Source organism: Peromyscus eremicus, chromosome 23, assembly GCF_949786415.1.
Source record: "Peromyscus eremicus chromosome 23, PerEre_H2_v1, whole genome shotgun sequence".
In the NCBI taxonomy this organism is placed as follows: Eukaryota; Metazoa; Chordata; class Mammalia; order Rodentia; family Cricetidae; genus Peromyscus; species Peromyscus eremicus.
The window spans coordinates 43127539-43154339 of record NC_081438.1 but is presented as its reverse complement, the minus strand read 5'-3'; the positions used below and the strand labels follow the sequence as shown (position 1 = coordinate 43154339).

General features: G+C 46.6%; 1 protein-coding gene and 1 long non-coding RNA gene across 2 annotated transcripts in view; both read right to left on the bottom strand.

Annotated features, from left to right (window-relative positions):
- Cers4 (ceramide synthase 4) overlaps nucleotides 1–8059 on the bottom strand; it is a 32359-nt gene extending 24300 nt beyond the window's left edge. Inside the window, exon 1 of the mRNA XM_059249712.1 lies at nucleotides 7915–8059. The gene's annotated coding sequence lies outside the window, so the exon portion shown is untranslated. The remainder of the gene's footprint in view (nucleotides 1–7914) is intronic.
- An 8805-nt stretch (nucleotides 8060–16864) lies between these two features.
- LOC131898469 (uncharacterized) lies at nucleotides 16865–26293 on the bottom strand. Its single transcript, XR_009375936.1, has 3 exons — nucleotides 25926–26293; nucleotides 25532–25675; nucleotides 16865–19473 (listed from the first exon to the last, which is right to left on the bottom strand). It is a non-coding gene; the product is annotated as an uncharacterized LOC131898469 (long non-coding RNA).
- Nucleotides 26294–26801: the final 508 nt, after the last annotated feature.

Genomic DNA, 26801 nt, shown 5'->3' with positions numbered 1-26801 from the left:
AAGATCCATTAACTTCAGAAAAAGCACCTTGTGCAGTCCTATGATGCCAGGCCTTTGCCTGGGCTGTTACTTCCATCTGAGTCCTTCAGTTACCATTCCCACTATCTGATGCCAGGCCCAGCTGACCTTGCATGTGAGAAGTTTGCCTGCAACTGCTTCTAAGAAGCCTCCAGGATTCCCACGCTGGCTCAACGGACTCATCATCTCCAGGGACTACAATGTCTCTGCTGGGCCAGGATTACTCTGCCTTGCAACTACTTGCCCAGACACGGGTCTCTTCCCATAGGATAGGGCTATCTAAGAAAGTAGTAAACACATCCAATTCCTACCACGATGGTTAATCTTGGTTGTCAACTTGATCAGATTATGGAGTCAGCTAAGAGATATGCCTCTTAGGATCAGCTGAAGGTATCCCCTGAGAGAATTAACTGAAGCACAAGGACCCTCCCCCAGTGTGAGCAGCATCTTCTAGTGGCAGCTTAGATATAAAGAGATCCGAGAAGAAAACAGGGCTTCTTTTGCCTGCTTGTCTTCACTGGCTGCTGGCGAGTACATCTGATTTATTCCTGCTACTGCTGCCACCATCCTATGCTAACACTAGAACCTATATCCTTTGGCTTTCCACTACGGTCTAAAGACTCTAAGAATCCTTCAGGCCTTCAGTGACAAAGTGAGGCACCCAACCTCTGGGACTGAGCAGCTACTGGGTTCTCACCCTCTCCAGAGTGTAGGTAGCCACTACTGGACCGCCCAGTGTAGGGACCTAACAAATCCCTTCTGTAATATAGACTCATTCTATCAGTTCTGTTCCTCTAGAGCAGCGGTTCTCAACATGTGGGTCACAACCTCCACAGGGATTCCCATATCAGATATTTACATTACAATTCATAACAGCAGCAAAATCAGTTATGAAGCAGCAATGAAATACTTTTATGGTTGGGGGTCACGACAACATGAGGAACTGTACTGAAGATCAGAGCATTAAGAAAGTTGTGAACTGCCACTCCAGAGAACCCTGACTAACAAGTGTCTAAGAAAAGTGTTTAAGAAAACACAGAAAAATCTTAAAATGCTCTGCTTCTGAGTGTGAGGTCCAGGGACCTCTGAGTAAACCCTTCTGGCCTCTACCTATGTCTCCAGAAAGTCACAGCTGAGATGTCCATTGAGGACTGGTTGCTTCTATCATCTTGTAGATCGCTGATGAAACTGAGGCACAGAATCAGCCAAGATCATAAAGGAGGAAGTAGAAAACAGAACCGGAAGGTGAGCCTACCTGTTTTACAAACCTGTACCCAACTTGAGCCTCATCTCAACATCCAGCCTGATCTCTACTTAAGGTGTATTCAGAAGTACCTACATGACTGGCATCATTGCTTTGGTACCTACCATGTACCAGGTACGGGTCTGTATACTGGAGTCTCCACAGGAACTGAGCAAACTGTATTGCTAACTCAGGAGTTCATGAGTTTAAAAGGGTGGGGGAGAGATGCATAGAATATTTTGTTAATCAGTTTGTTTCATTGTATCAGGCAGAAACTAGTCCTGTGGAGAGAAGAATAAGGCAGGGAGGGGAACGTGAAGAGGGATCCAGAGGAACCCAGAGGCTGCATTTGAAAGGCCGAGGTCAGAAGAGATACCCCGGTCAGTAAAGTGGAGGCCACAAGCAGGAGAGCCTGAGTTTCATCTCCAGAAACCACTTTTTAAAAAGAAAGCCAGACCAGGGATGTGCACTTGTGATCCCAGAACATGGGAGGCAAAGGCAAAGAAGGACCCCTGGGGCTTGCTGGCCAGCCAGCCTAGCCTAATTGGCAAGCACCAGGTCCCAGTGAGAGGCCCTATCTCAAAAAAGGTAGATGGCTCCTGAGGAAGGACACTTGAGCTTGTCCTCTGCCCTCCACGTATGCTCACAGTGACACACACACACAAAGAAAAGAGAAAAGAAAGGAAAGAGAGGAAAGGAGAAAGAAAAAAACAGACAGACAGACAATGGTCAGGAAAGTCCCCTTGAGAAGGCAACATTTTAAGTGCAGGAGGCAAAGAGGAGAAACAGGTCGTTCTAGCCAGAGTCAACAGCCAGTCTAAAGACCCTGAGTCAGGGCCACGCACTGGATTCAAGACACAGAGAAGGTGACATGGCCACAACAGAGGGAATACTGGTTAGAAGTGAGGGCAGGCAAGGGTCAGCCATCTATGCAGAACTGTCCTCACCCATCTCTCAGCCAGAGACCTGTATCTCTTGCTTCCATCACTGTCTGGGTCCCCTGTCATCTCCCAGAAGTCCAGGCCCTCTGCCTTACCCTAGAAGTAAGCCCATTACACCTGCCACAATTATATAGCAGAACCAGGGTCAAAACGTACCTGCCACCAATTTAGACAGGCAATGACCCAGCACAGATTCCAAGCTCAGGAAAGACTCATAGTGGGCACACACCTTTAAAGCCACTATTAAGGAAACTGAGGCAAGCAGATCTCTGTGAATTAAAGGCCAGCCTGGTCTACATAGAGAGTTACAGGCCAGCCAGGGCTACATAGTGAGATTCTACTTCAAAATTAATTAATTTTGGATCTCAGGGTTTTTTTTAACCCCCCAGCTACTGGGGAAGCCAGGGCAGATGAACGCCTCAGTCTGCGGTAGGGGTGGTGAAGGCGACCAGACCCGCTCACCAGCTCTTGCCCACATGAGGTACAGGGAGGGGGAACAAATTTAATCTCCACCACCTGGAGGGAGAGTAGCCACTGTCCGGTAGCTGCTCCATCCTCAGAAGCCTGGCTTCTGTGGTTTCTCCTCCAGGCTCAGCATCTTTGTATCTCAGGCTCCTGCAACCTGCCACCCTGCTCTATGTATTGCCTGGCCTTTATCAACCCCTACCTCCATACCAACAGAGTTCTTCCCCTGGCTAATTCCTTCTCCCTACCCCTGGGCAAAAGGGAAATCTGGACCCCTCTAGGAAGTTCCTGTGGGTATCCTCATCATGTACAAAGAGAAGATGTCTTGCCCTGGTAGGGGGAAAAAGGCGTAGTCCTGTCTTCCTCTTTTTAGGGTTCATCAACACATACACAGAATTACAAAGCAAAAAGTTCCAACCACACATCCTTTCTGGGGTAAGGACCTTCCACGGGTCTGCTGTGTTAGTCTTCAGGTCCTTGAGGACCTTGAGTCTCTTTGTCTGATCCTTTTAGTACTCGCTTTCTCACTCACTCTGTTTCAGCCACACCAACCTCCTTGCTGTGCCTCTAGCATAAACCAAGCTTGTGGTGGCCTCAGGGCCTTTACACCTGTTGGTCCTTCTGCCTAGAATGCTCTTCATCCACATGATTATATGGCTGCCTCCGCATCCTTTAGACCTCATCCTTTTTCCTGTCCCTTCCCCCCAAGAACACAGGTTTCCCAATGCCATCCAATACAGCATTGGATACAAATCACACAAGCAGTGATGGAAGGGAGTTAAAGCCAAAAACAGGGCAAATGGGGACACCAGGATGTGGATGGCAGAGAAAAATCCCTTTTTAGACAGTCATGGAACCTTGGACCAAAAGTATGGCTTCAGGAGCCCAAAAGGAGCTGAATGCTAGCCACTCTGGTGGTAGCATCACACTAAGAAAGATACAGAGTCCAGACTGAGGAGGAGAAAGGCTTCTTTTAGTTCCTTTGATAGGAGCAGCCACTCTGTCTGAGATGGCTATTAAAAAGGGACCAAAGAGGACCTAGAGAAGGTCTGAAGGAGGCAGGAGGACTGCTTCTCAGGTAAAGGTACTTGCCACCAAACTTGACCCAATTCAGTCCCTAGGACCCACATGGTAGAAGAAGAAAAAACTGACTCCTACAAGTTACACACACACACACACACACACACACACACAGAGAGAGAGGGGGGGGGGGAGGGAAGGGAGGGACGAAGGGAGGGAGGGAGGAAGGGACGAAGGGAGGGAGGGAGGGAGGGACGAAGGGAGGGAGGGAGGGAGGGACAAAGGGAGGGAGGGAGGGAGGGAGGGAGGGAGGGAGGGAGAGAGAGAGAGAGAAAGAGAGAGAGAGAGAGAGACTCACTATGAATAAAGTAAAAATGCTGTAAAAGGACTAAGGAGGGGAAGGATAGGTACATATGGGAGGAAGACTCCTGTCCATGAATTACCCAAGTGGGGCATGCAAAGTCAGTTTTTTTACTTATTTTTTAATTTAAATGTTGATTTTGTAATGCTGGGGACGTTACCTAGGACCTCACACATGCTAGGCAAGAGTTCTGCCTTGACCTGGGTCTCCAGACACCACCTAGCCTTCCTTGTATTTTTTTTTTAATTTTTATTTATTCATGTGGGAGTGTGTGTGGGTATGGGTACATGATTGCCATAGTATGAAGGTCAGAGGACAACTTGCAAGAGTTGTCTGTAAATTCTGTAGATCAACCTCAGGTCATCAGGCTTAGCAGCAAAAGGCCTTTACCTAATGGCTCACCATATTGCTTGACAGCCTTCCTTGGCTCTTGGCTCCCCACCAACTCCCTGCCCTGTCTTCCAGCCAGCTCCCATCTTGTTCCTCCAAAGCCTGCCATATGTCATTCTTCCACCAGCTCAGAATTGGAGGTATGACAAGAGGCAAGTACCAGAAACAGATGCTGACTTGAATGTAACCCTGATCCCCTCATGCCAGCCACACACATCAATAGCTACCCCAGCCCATCTAGTCCATCCAAGATCCACTGAATTCTCACCCACCCAAACCTCCATTTGATACAGTCCCATCATCTGAACCAGATTAGTCACCTCTATTCTGGTCTCCTGGCTCCTGCACTCATAAGCACCATACACACCCAGCAGTTTGTTCTCTGGGGTCAGAATAGCCTCTAAATTCCCTGTTGAGGCCTAGCCATCCTGCTATTCTATAGACATCAAGGATTTTGTTTGTTTGTTTTTAAATTGAGAGAGAGAGAGAGAGAGACAGACAGACAGACAGACAGACAGAGAGACAGAGAGACAGAGACAGAGAGAGACAGAGAGAAAGAGAGACAGAGACAGAGAGAGAACCACAAGAACATGATTGCAGTGCCTGAAGAGGGCAGAAGAGAGCATCAAATTCCCATAGTTAAGAGTTAGGTCAGCCACCTGATGGGAGATGCTGGGATCTGAGCTCAGGTCCTCTGCAAGCAAGAACAAGTGCTCTTACCAATGATCCATCTCTCCAGCCCCCAAGGATCTCAGTGTTCTTTCATATCTCTGCTAATTACTCCTCCAAGCACCTAGCAGTGTGCTTAGAGACTTGTACATGCTGGTCCTTTGGTTTGGAATACTGTTTCTCTGCCCAATGAACACAGCTATCTATCTTTAGCTAAATCACTGTCACCCACCCAGGATACCTTCTCTGATTCTCCCTGGGCCAAGCCACGTCACTGTACTCAGTTCTGCCCTGAGGCATGAACTCTGCAATATAACGGACTCATTTCATCAGGCACTGATTACTAGCCAGGCATAGTCCTCAGTTCTTTAACTATATGGGTGTTTGAATGGTGTCATTCCCATTTTACAGCTGGGAAAAAATGAAGTAAACCCACTAATCCGAGGGTTGCAGCACTCAAACAGGAGGTAGGTGCAAGCCCAGACAGTAAAATGAGGCAACCTGGGGCACCCAAGTCACAGAGGAGCATCCCCACTGCAATGATTTCTTGTGTCACCCCAGGAGTGGGAGGATGAGATCTTTACTCACGCTCCTGGTCATCTTTAGTAAGCCCGAGGCTCCTTCACCAAATGTTCACTGGCTCCCAGGCACCGTGCCAACTAAATGCTTCCCCCGCCCACAGCCAATGGCCTTGGGTTTAGAGGTGGATATTATTCTGCTTATCTCCGAGTGGAGCATGGAGGCCACCTCCAGGCCCTCAGGAGTGTAAAGGGCACTGAGATTTGTCAGGCATATCCCCAGCTGTGGACTCATTAACACTCTCAGGGAAAGATACTACAGACCCATTTCCCAAATGGGCAAATGGTAACTCAGAACTCTTTCCTGCATCCACAAGCTCCCAGTTTATATCTATTGCCTCTTCTCTCCTTGACTCCTGGAAACAATCCCTTTTGGGAATGTGAGAAGGGAGGCAGAGAAGATCCCCAATATTCCCTCAACCTTGCTGAACTTCAGGGAAGGCCCCAGGCAGGCTGAGTGATACTCTGGGAACTCCACCCAAACAGCATCGATGGCTGGGAGGGGGCCAGCTGTAAGGCTAGGGGGCGTCCAAGGCAACTTCATCCAAATAATTGGTCCAGGTCACCCCAGTGGAGGCCACACTGGTGTTAAGACCCTGGCTGGGCTCAGACTGCAGTCTTAGGGATCCCTGTCTCCCCATATCCCAGGCAGCTCATAGGTTTTACAAGCCAGGCTGGGTCCTAAGAGCCTCCCCTTACCTCCACACTCTTCTTCAAGGTGGGAGGACTGAAAGTTCAAGGCCTGCCAGGCTTACAGAACGAGTTCAAGGCCAACATAAATGAATTAGTGAGACTCTTGTCCCAAAATAAAACATAAGGGCTGGGTGGATGGTTGCTCAGTGGTAAAGTGCTGTGCAAGCATGAGAACCTGTGTTCAGATCGCCAGCACCCAGTAAAAACTGGGCACCGTGATATGTGCCTGTAACTTCGGTGGGGAGTGTGCACGGGGCGGGGGAGAGGCAGGTGGCTTGCCAAAACAGACCCTGTCTCAGACAACAAGGTGGAGAGTGATTGAGAAAGGCATTATCGTTCAACCTCTGGCCTCCACACACTTGAGCTCACACACACACATGCATGCACACACATGTACACCACATGTGAGCATACATACATAAAGGAAAGAAGCAACCAAAGCGTTTCAGTGGTGGAGTGCTCCCCTAGCATGAGACCCTAGATTCAACCTAGTCCTAAAGAAAAAACAATAAAGACCCTTCCATACCCCCAGAGCCCAAGTCCATCTCCACACAGGCCTTCCCTCGTGCCCCACTTCCAGACATGCATGAACACAATTCTTCTGGGAGTAAATAGACAATTTCTAACTTCTTATCACTTTACACATCTTCCATCAGGGGTCCAGCCAGCTGCCTCTGCCCGAGAGTCTTTTCAACCTTCCCCCACACACTGGCTGCAGGATCCTCCTCTCAAGACACCATCAGACAGCTGTTACTTGCTGGCTTAAGCATCCCTCGTACCCAGTCCTGAGAATGAAACTGTGGGCTCCTCATTGTCGCCCTTGTCTACCACTCTCTACCTCCTTTCTTCCTTGTATACACTTCGGATCCATCAGCCTCTTTTCTGGTCTGCAAACACGCCAACCTGGGCCTTTCCCCAGGATTTTGTTTCCTGGGCCCAGAAAGCTCTCTATAGCAGGTGCCATCATGACAGATTGGCCCTTTCCCTCAGACACCCTGGGCTCCCTCCCAACACTCTAACCCCCTATCACCAGTATTTGGATGTGTGCTCTACACGCTCCTGGCACCAGCTGAAACGTTGCGATCCTGTTAAAGACGTTGTTTCTCAGAGGCCGGTCTAAGAGGCTCGGAGACAGGGCCCTGAAGTGTCTGTGGCCATCGCCAGTCTGTGGCACCCAGCAGGCGCTCTGCACCGATTCTCCGGTGACAGACACTCCTGTGACGCAGTGCCCGTTCATACATCCGGATTCCCCGCGTCACGGGATCACGATAGCCCCTATTCGCTCCCATACGTTTTCCAGTCACATCCGCCTTCACCTTCGTTCTCGGGGGACCCAGAGCTCACTGGGGAAGGCAGCCCGAGCCCCGACCAGCTGGGAAACCCAGAGAAGTACCTTGTGGGTGAAATGATGGGGAGCTCATCGACCCCATCTTGGGGCCGAGCCTACCTGGTCTTGACCCGGGAGGGGAGACTGGAGATCGTCTCGAGGGTTGCATCTAGAGGGCGGCGCCCCCCGGAGAGGGGCCACTCACTTACCTGGGGGTGCAGGCCCAAGCGGGGTGGAGATCAGCGAACCCGAAGATGCAGTAGACACGCGGCTGACGGCGCTGGACGGAGGGACTCTGCTCTCCTCAGGGCCTCCACCCACGGGGGAGGAAATCAAGCGGGAGGGGACCTCCGGGAGGAGTTTGATGGGGGCTTGGGCGTGGTCTGGGCGGGGGAGGGGCGTGGCTTCAGTGAGCTCTGGCCCAGTGCGCTCTGGCCGGGTGCTCGCAAACCGCTCAGTCCAAGACCCCTGAATCTTAAACTGCCCAACCCGCGTCCAGGCCTCGCCCCCGCACCACCAGGCCCCTCCCTAGATCCCGCCCCACAGTCCTCGGCCGCCGCCAGACCCCGCCCTCAGCCCCCTAGCCCTGCACCATGAGACCCCGCCTCCAGCCGACCCTGCCTTGAGAAGCCAGGCTCCGCCCCAGTCTATGACCGGCTGCCCAGAGCTTCCAAGCCCCGCCCTCAGTCCCCATCCCCACGCCGCCAGGACCCGCCCCCAACTCCAGACAGACCTCTACCCTGTTCTGCCACGCCTCGCTCCAATCCCCACTTTCAGGCTTTACCTCTCACTTCCTAGGCCTGGTCCCCCTGCCCCAGCCCGGTTTTGTCAGGCCCCGCCCCCAGCCCCGGCCCTTCTGAGCACCTGGCCTTTCTCCAGCCAAGCTGTTGGTTTCTGCAGCACATTATCTCTGAACTTTTAACCCAGCAGCGCCTGCTGGGCGCTCTCTCAGGCTACTACTTCATCGGGTCCACTTCTGGTCCCTCCTTCCCAGTCCTAGATCTCTTCTTTGAAATGCTCTAGCTTGCTCTAGCTTGCTCTTCTGCCTACACCCCGTTTTACAGATGCACTGCTAGGTTCTGCAAAAGGGGCTTGGATCCTTCTGCAGAGCTCAACACCCTAATACTTGAGTAGTTGGAGTCAGTCAGACCAACCTAGAGGATCATGGGGCCTCGGCATACTGAAGGACTGACCACAGGATTGAGGGGGAGAAAGAGGATCACATGAATATGTCAGCTGTAGTTTTGTGAGGTGCAAGGTTCAGGCAAGACATAGGCGATGAAGCTGAGGTACGTACAGGTCAGTGTGGGTGACAGCTGTTGACCCAGGGCAATGCAGAAGGAGACTGGGCCTCTCCTTGCCTACTACAATCAAAGGAAAGACAATTCTAGGGCAAACAGTTGCCAGTAGAAGGGAAGAGGCTTCTAACAGCTTGTCATCTTTGAAAAAGAAAATGTAAAATGAAGACATCAAACCTATCTGTGAGGACTGGGGTTGGAGGCATAGCTCAGTTGATAGACTGCTTGTCTAGCATACAGCAATCCCTGGGTGTGATCCCCAGGACTACACGAACCAAGGGTGATAATGTAGACCTCAGATCTCAACACTCAAGAAGCCAGGGAAGCAAATCTGAGCTACAGGAAACCCTCACTCAAAAAACATAAAGTAAAAAGCCAGTTTTCTGTGGGTCCCATGCAGACCCAAGGCCCACTACAGGGAATTGAGATCTTCCTGGTCAAGACAACCTGTCACTGGGAATCCAGTTTTGGGTTCCTTCCTCAGAGGGTTCCCATCCCTGAGTGTACCACCCGCTATTCATGTATTTTTTTTTTCTCCTTGAATTTTTGAGACAAGGTATTTCTGTTTAGCCCCTCCTGGCCTCAAACTCAGCAATCTTCCTACCTCTGCCTCCTGCATGCTGGGATTACAGGTGTGCACCACTAAGTTGGGGGGGGGGTGATATTTATCTTTTATTCTCTTCCTGTCCCTCTGAAGTTTGTGTTGCCTATGTGGAAGAAGAAAGATGCATGAGGCATTTATTCTCAAGTGCTCAGAACATGTGAGCCACTTATGTTGATGGTGACATGGGCATCTAAGCCAGAGGTCCACAGAGAAGTGGAGGATTTGAATGGGCCAGGGAGAATTTTTAGTGGAAGTTACAGCCAAAACAGGACTGCTGGAGAAGGATGGAGTGTCAGCCTTTCATTTGCACCTGATCCCCAACCTGAGAGCAGTTAGGTGTCCTTGGAAGAGGCTGCTCCTGGCTTTTTGGAGCTGAGCAAATGGAAGGACTAAAAGGAGCGTCAAGGCTGGCAAGATGTCTACCAGCAAGCCTGACAGCCTGAGTTCAATCCCCAGGACCTACCTGGTAGAATAAGAGAACCAACTCCCACAAGTTTTCTTTTTACTTCCATATGTACATCCACACATATACATGTGAGCACAAAATAAATAAATTTAAATGTAATTAAAAGTAGTATCAGGGGACAGCAATGTAGAGTCCACAAAAGTCTCCCAAGGCTCTCTGGGTAAAGGTGAAACCCATTTTGGACCTGGGTTGCGTGGGAGGAGCACGGTGGAGGTGTGGACAACATGGTGGATAGTCTGGAAGGCCTGACCCAAGAGCGGTCAATAGAAGGGAGATGGTACACTCGAACGATTTAGAAACAATATAGACAGGGGGACAGGGGAAGCCAAGGCATGGCCCGCATGAGAAAATGGGACATTTTTAAAGTGGTGAGTACAGTGTATATTATCAGGGAAGGGAACCCTAGTGAACCCTGGGCCTCAAGCCTGGGAGACTGAGGCTCCCATGTTTTCTCTTCTTACAGACTTTTCTTTGATTGTTGTTTTTAGTTTTTCAGCTCTTTGTTATTTTTATTTTTGAGACGGGATCTCTTATATCTCAAGCTGGCCTCAAAATCCCTGTGTACCTGAGGATGACCTTGACTTTCTGATCCTCATGCCTCCACTAATTCCTAAACTCTGGAATTATAGGTGTGAGACACCTTAAGAGATGTTTTGGGGTGTGTGTGTGTGTGTGTGTGTGTGTGTGTGTGTGTGTGTGTTTCCCAGGGCTTCTTACACATTTGGAAAGCACTCTCCCACTGAGCTGCATCCCATTACAGCCCCCCAACCCCAACACTCACAGACAGATTTCACACCCTTTATGATCTTCCCATCCATGTGAGGCTCATCTGATTAAGGAAGCTGATAAGCACAGGACACAGAAAGCAACTCTGAGCTGTTCCCCTCTTCCCCTCTATCTTAATTACTTTTCTGTTGCTACAATAAAACACTCTTGACAAAACCACTTTAGGAAGGAAGGGTTTATTTTGGTTCATAGTTCCAAGATATACAGTCTGACATTGAGGGGAAGTCACAGTGGCAGGAGGATGGGGCGTCTGGTCACAGTCTATGTGCAATCAAGAAACAGACAATGATGAACTAGGGTGCTTAGCTCATCGCCGCCGCCCCCTCTTCCCTCCCAGACAGGGTTTCTCTGTGTAGTTTTGGTGCCTGTCCTGGATCTCACTCTGTAGACCAGGCTGGCCTCAAACTCACAGAGATCCGCCTACCTCTGCCTCCCGAGTGCTGGGATTAAAGGTGTGTGTCACCGCTGCCGGCTCATCTTGTTCTTTTTATACACTCCAGGATCCACAGCCAGGGAGCAGTGCCACCACAGTGGACAGGTCTTCCCACTTCAATCTAGTGAAAACACTCAGGCATAACCATAGGCCTCTCTCTCCCAGGTGAGTCTAGATCTCATCAAGTTGGTAATTGAGATTGACCATTAGAGCCTCCAACTAAGGAGCTGAAGTAGGCACCTATATTGACCTTCTCTAGACCCTGGGCTCATTGCAGCCAGGCCTGGAGACTAGACCCTGGACCCATGAAGTCTGGGCTAAACACAATAATAGACATTCAAAAATTATCACTGTCGTAGTTAGGGTTTCTATTGCTGCTATAAGACACCATGATCAAAAAGCAAGTTGAGGAGGAAAGGGTTTATTTGACTCACACTTCCACATTGTAGTTCGTCATTGAAGGAAGTCACAACAGGAACTCAAATAGGGCAGGAGCTGATAGAGAGGCCATGGAGGGGTGCTGTTTACTGGCTGGCTCCTCATGGCTTGCTCAACCTGCTTTCTTATAGCACCCAGGACTATCCGCCCAGGGATGGCCCCATCCATAATGGGCTGAGCCCTCCCCCATCAGTCACTAATTAAGAAAATGCCTTATAGCTGCATCTCACAGAGGCATTTCCTCAATGGAAACTCCTTCCTCTGATGACCCTAGCTTGTGTCAAGTTGACATAGAATTAGCCAGGACAATTTGACATTATTCTGACCTCTGAAGTCTGTAACTATGATACTTCAATTTCTTTTTTATATTTACTTATTTGTGGGGGCACTTAAGTGCTGCAGCCTATATGTAGGTGTCAGAAGGTAGTTTGCAAGAGTCAGTTGTGACCTTCCTTCCACCATGTGGGTTCCAGGGATTAAAACTCAGGTCATCAGACTTGACAGCAAGTGCTTTTACTACCAGATTCATCTCTTCAGCCCCTAATTATGTTACTTCCTATGACAAACAGGATTACACATGGGATGAAATGAAGGGCCTTGAGAAAGGAGATGACTCTGAACTACCTGGGGCCTGGGGTCACCACAAGGTCCTCACAATGTTGCTTGCAGGCATGAACCTGCATCCCAGTGATGCCTGAACCCAGACCAGACCCCGAGCCCCAACTGTGGTGTCTTCTTCTACATACTTGGACTTGAGTGTGGTGAGTAAGCTGCCCTCCAGCACGGTAAGAATTTGTATTGTTTCCTTTTTCTATCTTTGTCTGTATATATGTGTGCACATCTTTGTTGCACATGTGGGCATGTACTGTGTGTCAGTGCCTGAGCATGTATGTGTGTGTGCGTGTGGAAGCCCTAAGCGGATGTGAGGATCCCTTTGATCCCTCTGCCACCTTATTCATTGAGTCAGATTCTGTCAATCAAACCCAGAGTTGGCCAATGTGGCTAGTCTTGCTAGCTAGCTTGCTCTGGGGATCCCCTGTGTCCACCTTCCAAAACTGGAATTTCAGGTGGGCATCGCACATTGGGTCTGAAGATCCGAACTCAGGTCCTCATACTTTATACATCAAGTGCTCTTGCTACTGAGCCATCTCCCCACCCATATGTTACTTTAGTCATCTTGTTTTTTATCCTTTTTTTTTTGTTGTTGATGGAGGGGAGCTATGTAGTCTAGGCTGTGCTGAGATTATAGGTATGCACCACTATGTCTGGTAGTGTGCGTGTGTGTGAGTGTGTGAGTATGTGTGCACATGTGTGAGTGTTTATGTGTGTGTATATGAGTGTGTGTGTGTATGTGTGAGTGTGTGTGTGTGTGTTTTTTGTGTGTGTTGCTAGGGATAGAACCCAGAGCATTGCTCTCTCCTAGTCATTTTCTTTTCTTTCTCTCTTCCTTTTTCTTTTTCTTTCTTTCTTTTTCTTCTCAAGACAGAGTTTCTCTATTTAGCCCAAGCTGGGCTCAAACTCAGAAGTCTTCTGCCTCCACCTTCCAAGTGCAGAATGTTGCTGGGGTTATCTCCTGATCCTGCCTGGCCCACAGTCACGACAAATCTCTCTCACCCGCCAGTCCTGCAGCTGTCGGACCCAAATAAACACACAGATGCTTATACTATTTATAAACTGTATGGCCATGTGGCTCGGGCTTCTTGCTATCTAGTTCTTATATCTTAAATTAGCCCATTTCTATAAATCTATACCTTGCCACGTGGCTCGTGGCTTACCAGTACTTTACACCCTGCTCCTCATGGTGGCAGCTGACAGCATCTCCTCACTCAGCCTTCCACTTCCCAGAATTCTCCTCTCTCCTTATCCACCTACACTATACTTCCTGCCTGGCTACTGGCCAATCAGCGTTTTATTTATCAATCACTCTGAGCAACACATTCACAGCATCCCCAGCACCAGAATGACAGGCACTACTCCTGCCTGAACCTGAATCTTCTTTAAATTTCATTTTCAGGACAGTTGTAGTGGCCTACACTTGTCATAGTGGCACTGAGGAGGTAGAATCAGGAAGATCAGGAGTTCAAGATCATCATCTGGGCACTACAGTGAGTTCAAGACCAGACTAAACTACATGAGACCACATCTTTAAAAAAAAATAGTAGGGCCAGTGAGATGTCTCATTGGATAAAGGTGATTGCTGCCCAGCTAACAAATTGAGTTCAATGCTGGGACCAGCATGAGAGAAAGAGAATGGACTCATACAAGTTGTCCTCTAACACCCCCCCACACACACACATGCATATCATGGCACACATAATAAGTAAATAAATATAATAAAAGAATAAATCATTTTCAACTTGTGATTCTCCTACCCCACCCACATGCATGTCTGGGAAAAGCTGAGATTGCAAACATGTACCATCACACCGCTTTCTGAGAATCTGTTCTGGTAACAACTGGGAAAATCCTATAAACTAGAGCCTTCTGGCCAAAGATGTGCTTGCAGGATTAACCCTTTGCATCAGGCCCTTCCCTGGCCTTGATGTGCTCCATCACCCACTCTTTCTGCCTTTCTCTAGGGCCCTGCTCTGTATGGATGGGAGTACAAGGGTATGGCTAAAGCCCGGCTTAGCTGCCAGTGGGCCTAAAGGCTGATTGCCCAGCTTTTCCCATACCTGTCCTCCCTGGCATGACCTTTGCCAAGCATCCTATTCTCTACTGGAACTGGGAGGTTCTCTGTCCCGAGAGGGATTTCTGTTGAAGATCAACTGGTTATCTTTTATGCTGTGTGACTTTGAATGCTGACACAGCCTCTCTGGACCCAATATTCCCATCTTTGAAAAGGAAAATAACCATGCTGTTCTTGAAGTACAGGGCTGCAGATACATAGAGGGGATGGACCACTGTCCCCACTTGGCCTGAGTAGGGGTTGGCACAGGAAGAATGGAGATCGAAAGGATTATGCCCTGACTGTTGCCTCTGCCTAGAAGGTTCTTCTGCCTCCCTTTCTCAATCCTTTCACCCACTTCAGTCAAAGATCCATCTTGCCTGTCCCCTCCTCCAACAGTCTTCTCTTTCCTGGTTCTCTTTTCCTACATCTTTGGCTTCCCTAGAGAGTGCCCACTCCCAACCCCATCCATCCCAGCACCAAAGCAGCCTGGAACAGGGCTTTGTGCACAGAAAGCTGCTGCAGGTTGGGACAGCGGTGGGAACCACCAGAAGAGCATGAACTCCTGGTTGTGTGCATGCTACCTGATCTTGCGTGCTGTGTGTGATTGTGAGGGTGTGTCTGTCCCTGGGACATCTGTCTGCAGGACTGGGTAAGTGACTGTGTGTTTCTCTGTTGTGTCTCAATGTTTCTGGGTGCATATGTGTCTATCTCTGGGCATGTGTATGTGTGTTCCTATCTGTGTGCCTGACTGTGTATTTCTGTAAGTGTGTTTGAGTTGGTATGTGTGTTTCTCTGTATCTCTATTTTTGTGTGTCTGCTGTATTTCTATATATTTCTGTTCCTGTTTATATATGTCTCTGTCTCTGTTTCTATGTATCTGTGTGTTTCTGTGAGTGTGTGTTTGTAGGTGTGTACCTATGTATCTGTGTATGCATTTTTGTGTATGTGTGTTCCCATCAGTGTGTATTTCTGTGCATCTGTGCGTGTATGTGTTTGTTTGACCATCTGGGGACCTCTGAGAATAGACGTTTGACTCGGATCTCCGCCTCTGTGGCAGGTGGTTTAGAATCTTGCCTTCCCCCCACTTTAGCGATCCTGTAACCTGCTTCCATGTCTTACTTCTTGCCTCTTCCCCACTGCGCCTCAGCCTACTCATTCCCCAGTGCAAAAGCTGAGGAATCCACCTCTCTTCATCCTTCCTGGGAAAACCTGTCCAGTTTTCCCAGAGGCAGCAGGCACATGGCACCACAGGACTGGATAACCGGTTCATAATGGCAAGGCCTCCCGCCAGCCCAGGACCCACACCTGCTTCAGTGGTTAGGTAGGGTCACAACCCAAGACCAGAAGGGCTATGGCCAGGTCATGTCCCACAGCAAGGGTCCTTAAAAATCCCCATTTTGTAGCTGAGTTCAGAGGAAAGGAGAGAGGGAGAGAGAGAGGGACTCTGACCCTTCTAAGATTTTCACCTATCCAGTAGTGCATTAAGCTACTAACCCATGAGAACCCTCATAACACATCTCCTGCTGTACTGGGCTTATGCCGTTACCTCACGAAACAAGTGAGCTCTTGAGAATCATTCAAATTATTATCATATCAAAATTATTAACACACGATAATTCTATTTTTCACTCTTTCAGAACCCTGAGCCTATTTTAGCTTACTGTTTATAGGAACTCATGTGCATTTGTATGTGTGTGTATGTGTGTATATGTTTGTATGTGTTTGTATGTATGTCTGTGTGTGTATGTGTGTATATGTTTGTATGTGTGTATGTGTATATGTATGTGTGTACATGTTTGTATGTGTGTATATATGTGTGTATATGTATGTGTATGTTCATGTGTATATGTGTATATGTTTGTGTGTGTATGTGTGTGTGCATGTGTATGCATGTGTGTGCATGTGTGTGCGTGTGTGTGTGTGTGTGTGTGTGTATCAGTATATGGATGCTGGATGTTAACATTGGTCATCTTCCTCTATTGCTCTCCACTTTCTTGAGTTTCTCACTACACCTGGACCCCACTGATTGGTCAGAGAGTCCCCAAGACCTTAACCCCACTCCTAGCACTGGAATTATAGATGAGCACCACTGTGGGATTCAAACTCAGGTCTTGCTTGCACAAGGACTTTGTTGAATGAGCGATCTACACAGGCCTTCCCCAGTGTTGGAATAGTATTAAAGGCCCACCAGGGAAAACCATTTCCTTCTGGACCAGAGAATAGAATCTCTGGCCTGGGTGGAGACCCAGCATTCCAGGTGGTCAGCCACCTGGCTAAGGGACACCCCTAAACAAGGTAGATCCATCTTAAGCGCCACGAAAGAGACAGAAGGACTAGTTATCCCCTCAGTGAGATGATGTGCTTGTCCAGCCCAGAACCCTGCACTCTGCTGTCTCCTACACAGCTGGTCCTGCAGCCTCCTGAGCTGGCCTGCTTTCCTGAATTACTAAAAAACGTTTTCTTCATATCTTTTTTCTTAGCAGGCTTTCCCTAAAACTTTGGGCTTTACTCTTTCTGTAGCACCCCCTCCCTGACATGAGGTGCTTATCTGCAGTGTGGCTGACCTCCATGCTGACATTGGTTTCTCTCTTGCTCTTCCTTGACTTGGCCAGCATTCCATCCCTCATCCAATGTTCCTCTGTTTCCCTTCAGAAAAGAGCAGGCCTCCAGGGATATCAACCAAACATGGCAAAACAAGATCTGCATTTTATTTTAAGCTTTAATAAAATTGTCATTGAGCTTTCTTCTGAGTCCTTTTCAAATTCTTTTATTAACAAGACTAGAAGCCCAAGAAAGAACCTCAATTTCCCCAGTAATGTGTGGTGACTCCACCAGAACCCCCTAAATTTCCAGTGACACTTGGAGTCTTGGAAGTAAACATTTCTAAGTGTTTTAGGTTGGTTTGTTGTTGTTGTTGTTATTTCTCTTTCTTTCTCTCTTTCTTCCTTGTAGCCATTAAGGTAACTATTGAAAATGCCCAGCTCCCAGGATTTTTATGATAGTCACAGGCTGGCACTTCTTACCACCTTCCTTTGGTTTGCTTGTCTAAGACAGTCTTGCTATGGAGGCCAGGATGACCTTGGACTCACTATCTTCCTGCATCAGACTCCCTACTACTGGGGATGCAAGCAGATACCACTGCACCTGGCCATCTTGTATGTGTGTGGAAAGGGGGGATCATGAGTGTGTGAGTGTGTGCATGTTTGTGGAAATCAGAGGTCAACTTCAGCTGTGCTTCCTCAGGTGCCATCTAATTGGGGTTTGGTTTGGTTTTGTTATTTTAAGATATAGTTGCTCATTAAGCCAGGCTGACTAGCCCAGAAGCCCCAGGGCTGTGCCTGTCTCCCAGTCCCCAGTATTACAGTGCTAGGATGACAAACGCATCCTCATGCTTGGCTTTGAAAACATAGGTTCTGGGTACCAAACTCAGGTCCTCACTTTTTCAAGCAAGCTTTTTACCAAGTGAGCCATCTCCCTAGCCTCCTGCCTTGCTTGTCCTTTCTCACGGCTGCATAATATCACACTTGAGAGGAGCTGCACTTAATGAACCCAACGTTGTTTCTAACCCAAGTGCCAGCAAATGGATAATCTATCATAGAAGTTTCCAAACCAGTGAGGATGTCTCTTGGATTAAATGTTTACAAGTGAAGTTACCAGAGGCCTGAGGAGGCATGACTCTGACAAGCATGCCAAGGGTTTCCCACACACTGTCACCTCCATTCTCAAACATCTCTAATATCAGAGGCTTTATTAACTTGTTCTAATTTATACTTTTGTCACCTCTGTGCTTAAAAAGCCAATCTGTAATCTCCGTTCCCCGCCCCCCAGGCTTTTTGTGTCTTTTGGTTTTTATCTTTTTCCATATTTATGCAAGGATCACCCACCCCATCCCACACACACACACACACAAGGGAGCTTTCCAGCCCCATGCTGAGCTCAGAGCCCAAGGCCTCTGCTGTGCTAGTTAATTGCCTGCCTACATCCTCAGCACAAGTTGTATGTGTGTATTCATGTATAAGCATGTTGGGTAGGGGCCAGAGTGTGTCATTCCTTAAGAGCTGCCAATCTTGGTGTGTATGTGTGTGTTTATTTAACTGTTATTATACTATTTGTTTATTTAATTCATTTGTGTACACGTGTGCTTATGCCATGCAGTTGGAGGCCAGAGGACAACTTGCAGGGATCAGTTCTCTCCACCCACCCTGCTGAGTCCAGGGATCAAGCACAGGTTGTCAGGCTTAGTAGCAAATCGCTTTACCTGCTCTGCCATCTTACTGGTCCCCAGCCTTGCTTTTTTGAGACAGATCCTCTCACTGGCCTGGTACTCATCAGTTAAGTTAAACTAGCTGGCCCCACAAGCAGGAGATCTGTCTGTTTCTGCTTCTCCCCCACTCTGGAGTTACAGAGCAACACCTATCCTTTTGGGGATCACATTCAGCCCTTATGCTTGCATGGAAAGGTGTTTACTGAGCTATCGCCTCAACTAAAGTTCTTTTTAATATTAAGAAATGAGATAGTTGGGCGGCAGTGGCGCACGCCTTTAATCACAGCACTGGGAGGCAGAGCCAGGTGGACCTCTGTGAGTTCAAGGCCAGCCTGATCTACAGAGTGAGATCCAGGACAGGCACCAAAACTACATAGAGAAACCCTGTCTCAAAAAAAAAGTAACAACAACAACAAAAATTAAAAGAAATGGGATTCTTTTTCAATGTAAAATTAGAGATTTGTTTCTTACTTTTTAAATTATTTTATTACTTTATGTGTATGGGTTTTGAGGGGGGTTTTGTTTTGTGTTTTGTTTGTTTTGCTTGTATGTATGTCTGTATACCATGTATGTACCTACCTGGTGCTTTCAGAAGCTAGAGGAGGCCATCAGATTCCCTGGAACTGGAGTTACAGATAGCTGTGAATGGAAGTCAAACCCAGGTCCTCTGGAAGAGCAGCCAATTGCTTTTAACCACCATTTCAGCCCTGTTTGTTTGGGTCTGTTGTTGTTGTTTTGGAGGTTTTGTTGCTGTTGTTTAATTACTTGTGTCTCTGGGAGCAAGAGGACATCTTCATGAGTATAGTGCCTGCAAAGGCCAGAAGAAGGTATTAGATGCCCTTGAGCTGGAGTCACAGATTAGATGTGAGTCTCTGGATGTGGATGCTGAGAATCAAACCCAAGTCTTCTGCAAGAGCAGTCTAAGCTGTTGACCACTGAGCTGTCTCTGCAGCCCAAAGAATTGACCCTGTATTCTATGATATGGGTCACATTGCTCCTGCCCCTCACCCCATTTGTGTATCCTTACTTCATTTACGATGTTTCTGTTTATGAATCTATTTATGTTTTTATGAAGTTGAGTTTAGTTATACTTTTCATGACTTTCATTTTTATTCCTCTAGAAATGTATTTCCCACTTTCAAATTATTATGTGAGGAAAACATCCAACTGTAGTTTATTACCCTTGACATTTTTATGATTCTATGTTTCATCTGTGAAACTTTGGTTCCTCAGGAATTGTTATTGTGGTAAAGTTTGAGGCAGGGATCTATTATGACTCACAAGTCCCCTCCCAAATTCATGCTGAATTTATTTTTTATTTTCTTTTTCTCATGGCTTCACTTCTCATCTCTTCCTTCCCTTCCCTCCCCTCCTCTTCTACACCCCCTTCTTTTTCTTTTCCTTTTTCAGATGGGGTCTTCTCTACGCCCAGGCTGGTCTTGAGCTCCCGAGAACAGCTGGAACAACAGGTTGTGCCCCACACTGGACTCGCAGTACAATACTAATTGTCATTGTGACAGGATTGAGAAGAGGGACTCTAAGAGATGATTTCCAGAAGGACTCTGCCCTCATGGATGGATTATTGCAACTCCGTTGCTGAATAAAATTTTATTGTGTGCATGTCCGCCTATTGATGGACACCTAAGATGATTCTGTATCGTGAACAGAACAGCAGTGAACATGGGTGTGAAATATCTCTGCGTCAAGATATCAAGTCCTTTGGGTACACGCCCATGAATAGTATAGCCGGATCATATGGTTAGTTCCATTCCTGGCTTCTGTAGTATCCCTAATATTGAATTCCATAATGGCCATATCAGTTTACACACCCATCAGTAGCAAATAAAGATCAAAGACGAGACTCTTTAAAAGACGTTTGTGCCAGGAGGACTCTGCTCTCTTGGATGTGTTCATGTAAAAGTGGGTCCCTGATTAAATTCAGTGAGTCACAAAACAAAAAGAAAAAAAATATCAAAGTGGGAAGGGGCCTTAGAGGAAAAGTAGCTCAACAAGGGTGGAGGAGGGGATAAGAGACTGGAACTGCATGTGGTAAGAATGTATTGTATATAACTATGAAATTGTCAAAAATAAATTTTAATTTAAAAAACCTAACAATGCAGTAGTGGGAAGAATACCTTAGCAGTAACCAACAGCTCCGTAATTGGATTTAAGACCCACTCAAAAAGAGGGAGTCCATGTCTGGGACTGGAAACCTAGCCAAATACCCAGAGCTAGGGAAGTCATGGCCCATGGAGGAGAGTATACCACTTTACTAAACCAACATAATTCTGGACTACTAAAAATTATCTTTATACTCATAGATAAGTGTAGTCTTCACCCTTTATCCAGGAAACTTCTCTTTGAAACAGACAGAAAACCATAACCAATCAAAATGCAGAGTTGTGGAGCCCAGCCCCATTGAATACATCTACAATACAACTCCCACATCAAAGGCTCAGGGAACATTGCAGAAACATTGTAAAAGCCAGACAAGCAGGGAGTTTACTGTGAGATTATATTTCCTAGTAATGTTCGAGTTACACCCACAAAGTTTCACCAACGTGACTGCATACACATGAGCTGAACAAGGATGACACAAACATTGCAGAAGCCCAAGAGGCCTCAACCCTACACAAATAACTACAGCAGCTAAGGAATGCTGAGCACAGGAGAAATAGTCTGCCCTTGGGAAGAGCACACCAACTGATTATCCAGTATTAAATGGTCAGCCCTAAAAACATTTGCATACAAGTAACATTGTATAAACTAGGGTGGTGGGGCAAGCCTTTCATCCCAGCACCCCAGAGGGAGAGGCATGAGGAGCTCTGTAAACATGGAGTAACCCTGTCTTTAAAAGTAAGTGGAGAGCAATTGATGAAGACACCCAACATGGACTTCTGGTCTCCCCATGCACAGTGCGTGCATGCGTGTGCATTGTGAATTGGCTAATACCTTTCATTTTGAGAATTATCCTTTCAATTATAACTGCATCTCATTAACTATAACAGAGAATGGGTTCATTGTTCTAACTTGTATTTTTTGAAATTCACTGTTTCTTCCTGCCAATGTTTTTGTTCCCTGTTCTGGGTTTTTGGGGCATGTTTTAATCAGAAGGGGCCTTTTTTTTCTAAGACCAGCGAGCCAAAGCTCAGTAGAGTCTACTTTAGACAATCCAGGGCAGGGCATGGGGAAATGTCTTAGTGGGTAAAAATGCTTGCCTTGCAAGCATAAGGATATGAGTTCAGTCAAGAACTCACATAAAAAATGCCAGCTGTGAAGGGCTTGGTAGATGTCTCAATGGGTAAATGCTTATGGCACAATCACGAAGATCTGAGTTTGGATCCCCAGAAATCACATGTAAAGCTAGGTGCAATGTTGTGTACCTGTAATGACAGCACCAGGTGGGTGGGTGAAGAGGATCTAGAAACAGGCAGATCCCTGACGCTCATTGGTCAGCCAGCCTAGCTGAATGGATGAGCTCCAGGCTCATCCAGTGAGAGACCATGTACATAAGGTAACATTATATGGACTGAGTAAGTTGTACGTGTGTGTGTGTGTGTGTGTGTGTGTGTGTGTGTGTGTGTGTGTAACAACCACTAAATGAATAGAGGCCATAAATTTGAGAAAGAGCGAGAGTGTACATGGGAGGGGTTGGAATGAGGAAAATGAAGCAAGAAATGATATAATTATATTATAACTTTTAAAAATAAAAATTAATAGAATAAGTAAATAAATAATGTGGATAGTGATTGAAAAGGATACCTGAAGTACATCTCTGGCCTGTGTGCATGCACCCACATGAACATGAACAAGTATATACCACACACACACACACACACACACACACACACACACACATCAAACCAGTCATATGATGGCATATGCTTTTAAGCCAGCACAAGAAAGGTAGAGAGAGATGGATCCCTGGAGCTTGTTGGCTAGCCAGCCTAGCCAAATCAGCAGTTCAGGAGCAGTGAGAGATGCTGTCTCAAAAAACAAGGTGGGAGAGATTACTCAGCAGTTAAAGGCATTGACTCTCTTCCAAAGGATCCAGGTTTGATTCCCAGCACATTCATAGTGCCTAACAACCTTTTATAATTCCAGTTCCAAGGGATCTGACTCCCTCTTCTGGCCCCTACAATCACTGCACATATATGATGCACAGACTTACCTGCAGGAAAAATGTCCACACACATAAAATAAAAATAATAAACCTTAAAAAATTTAAAGAGGGGGCTGGAGAGATGGCTCAGTGGTTAAGAGCACTGGCTGCTCTTCCAGAGGACCCGGGTTCAATTCCCAGCACCCACATGGCAGCTCACAGTTATTTGTAACTCCAGTTCCAGGGTATCCAACATCCTCATGCAGACAAAACACCAATGCACATAAATAAAATAATAATAATAATAAAATTTTTTAAAAATTAAGGTGGACATCACTTGAGTAATATTTGAAGTTGTCCTCTGGTCTTCACACGATGTGCACATATTTGCACTTGTGTACACATATAGGTATATAGGAAGAAAAGAGAAAGAGAAGATGGGAAGGGAGGAAATGGGGATAAGAAAGAGACAGGAAGAAGTGAAGGGAGAAAGAGAGGGAGATCCAGAGCAGACTGGCGGGTATTTGTTCGTAGTGAACAAGGACAAGACACATGGTGAGATGAGATGTGCTGTATGCAGATAATGTGGTGGAGACGGGAGTTGGGGGGGGGGGGACTGGATGGGAACAGGAGACAAGGTTCTGAAGGTAAGAAGAGCCATGTTCAAACAAAAGCAAATCTGTGAACCAAAATAAACCTTCCTTAAGGTGGTGTTGTCAGGTACTTTGTTAGGACAACAAATAACTTCTCAGGTAAGTGACAAAGACAACCCCTAGGAGTCAAGACCCTGCAGGCAGAAGGAGGTTTGTTAAGAATCAATCAGGGAGCACCTGTTTGAGGTTTTTCCTGCCTTTCAAGGACTCACTCAAGTGCCCCCCAACATGTTCACATACACACGAGAAGCAAAACAGAAGAAACACCTGGACCTCAGGATCCTGTCTCCGACTTTCTAGCGCTGGGATTATATGCGCACACTACAACATCTGGCTTTGACATGGATGCTAGGGATCTGAACTCAGGTCCTCACGTTTTCTTGGCAAGCACTGTATTAACTGAGCCATCTCAGCACCCTAGCAGGATTTTCAATCACAAGAAAGGCCTAAAAACAAAACTGGAATCCTGCTGTGCATGGTGCTTGTAGTCACAGCATTTGGGAATAGGGGACTAGGTTTGAGAGTAGCCTGAGCTACAGTGAGACCCTTTCTCAAAAGAGAAAAGGGAGGCTGAGTATATAACTGCTGGTGAAGTGCTTACCTAGCACACACGAAGCCTTTGGTTCCATCCCTGACACCATGTAAACTAGGCATGGTGATCCACACCTGTAACCCCAGCACTCAGAAGATCGACACAAGGGGATCCAGAGTTCAAGGTCAACCTTGTGAATTGAAGGCCAGCTTGGGCTACATAAAATCCCTATCTCAGGGGGGTGGGCTGGATAAGGATTCTTCCTGCAGTCTACTAGATAAATAGAATACAATATTAAATAAATTTTAAATAAACTATTACATCGAAACACTATCTATATTGTTTAAAAGATCTAAAGATGGCCCATCCAGGTGGCTCAGAAAGCTAAAGTGCTCACACCAAGCCTGACCACCAGAGTTTGATCTTTGGAACCCCCATGTGGAAGAAGAGAATGGACTCCCACAAGGAAAGTTACGTAGCTCTTTTGAAAGATCTAAAATCATATTAGGTGGCGTATCACCTATTCTGTCTGCTACTGTCCTGTTTTCACTAGATACATGTGACAGCAAAATAGTAACACTCTAGCAAGGCTCATTATCTGTAAATATTTGTCTGTTTCTCATATTTCTCCCGTTTGGAGTTTCAGAAGTAGAAAGACTGGCCTGAAAAAAGCAAGCCTGCTACCATTCCTACTACATGGAGCTAAGTGCTGGCTCAAAGCTACATAGTGAGACACTGTTTCAAGTAAACAAACAACCAAACACAGGACAAACAGATAAAATGAGCAACTCAATGACTCAATACAACATTGTAATGTACACTGGGAAGAGCAAGCTGAAACAGGATTCTGTAATGAGCAGATGCTGTTAAAACACATAAATGCTGTCTTTTTTAGTTAACAATTAGCGTCTTTGAGTGACCATAAGGTTGAATTCTTTTCACTGTTGTATTGAGTCAATTGAGTTGCTCATTTTATCTGGTTGTCCTGTGTTTGGTTGTTTGTTTATTTTGAAACAGTGTCTCACTATGTAGCTTTGGCTTTCTGAAACTCTGTGTAGATCAAGCTGGCCTTGAACTCATAGAGATCTGGCTGCCTTTGGTGTCAGGCATCAGAATCAAACCAGGGCTTTCTACAAACTAAACAAGTGCTATTCTAATGAGCTATATCCTAGGCCTGTACACACTCACTCTAAGTTAGGAGTTCATCCTGCTCTTGTCTCAGCACCTACACCAGACAGCTCACAACCATCTCTAACTCCAAGTCTAGGAGGGTCTCACAACTCTAGGTTCCATGAGCACCTACAATCACATACATAAACATACACAGAGACACTTAATTTTTTGGTGCCCACCCTAACTTGTGGTAGGAAAATACCCCACCATTGTATTATATTCCCAGCCCAATACACATAATCAAAAATAAAATAAATCTTTAAAACAATTCAGGGCCAGTTTGGGTGAGAGGACCTAGCAAGGAGGTCACTCATCAATGGAGTCGGATGCCACACAGGATGCTGCCTCTGAATCCTTGGTCAGGACTGGAGGATTCACTTTGAAGGTAGCACGTTTCCTGGCTTACCCAGTTGGCACCAGCTGTTGATGGGAGGCCTCTCCACAGGACTGCTGGAGTATCCTTTCATGGCAGAAACTTTGCTCCTATCCAACAGTCCAGAAGACCAGGTCCAACTAGAGCCCTTGAGGTGAAGCTGGAGGAAGCACGTCCCTGGAAACACAGCCAGAAGGTTACATGTGGTCTCTGGTTCCCTCCCCAATCTGCTTCCTCTTCCCTGCCATGTGATCAGCCTCCACCTCTACACATGCCCCCACCATGATGTTTAGCCACATCTCACTTGAAGAATCATGGAGACAACCCAAGACCGGGCCATTTGAAACCACGAGCCACGTAAGTCTCCACTCCAGAGCAGTTCTCCCAATATTTAATCACAACCATGAAAACTGGCAAATATACTTACTTTCATCTGCTAATCTCTGCGCTTTCCTTTAAAATTCTGAAAGTTATATGGCTTTGTCTGTAAGTGTGTGCTCATGAGTACAAGTATCGGATCCAGAGGCAACAGAACCAGGTCCTCCCGGAAACAGTGTATACACTTAACCACTGAGCCGTCTCTCCAGACCATCCAAATCACACATTCTCTTTTCTTGCTGTGTGGAAGTGCAGCAGCTGTCTTGAGACCCTAAGGACAAACCCCAGATACTAAGGAGGATAAGGCAACAAGACAGTAGGAGGTCACAGCTGGCTTCATGCATCCTCTGTATCATAACTGGACTCATCTGTTATGTGAGAAAAAACAAAATGTGCCCTTCCAGCCCTGTTTTCTTTCCATTCTATTAGTCAGATTTTGCTGGTTGCTTCTTTTCTTTTTCTTTTTTTTTTTTAATTTTGGTCATACATAAAAAAATGTAATCCCAAAACTTTTCTGATATGCTGTGAAGCAAGGATCCATATTTTATTCTTAAATGATTAACTACATGCTTACAATGGTTTCACAAAACTATCTTCAACTTTATGATGGTGTGAAAGCGATATGCATTCAAGGAGAAAGTGGACTCTGAACTTTCATCTTTTTATGGGTTACCAATATGAGATATGATCTTCCTGTGCTGGACAAGTACAGTGAGCTGCAGCCTCAGTCAGCCATCTGATCACAATGAGGCACAACCAGTGCCACAGAGCCAAGCCACAAACCCAGTCACAAGCCCCAGGCATAGACCCCAACACAAAACCCAGCCACAGAGCTAACTCAGCCATAAGCTCCAGCCACAGAATCCAACACAAAACTCAGCTGCAGAATCAAGATACAAACTCTACCATGAAACTCAGCCTCAGA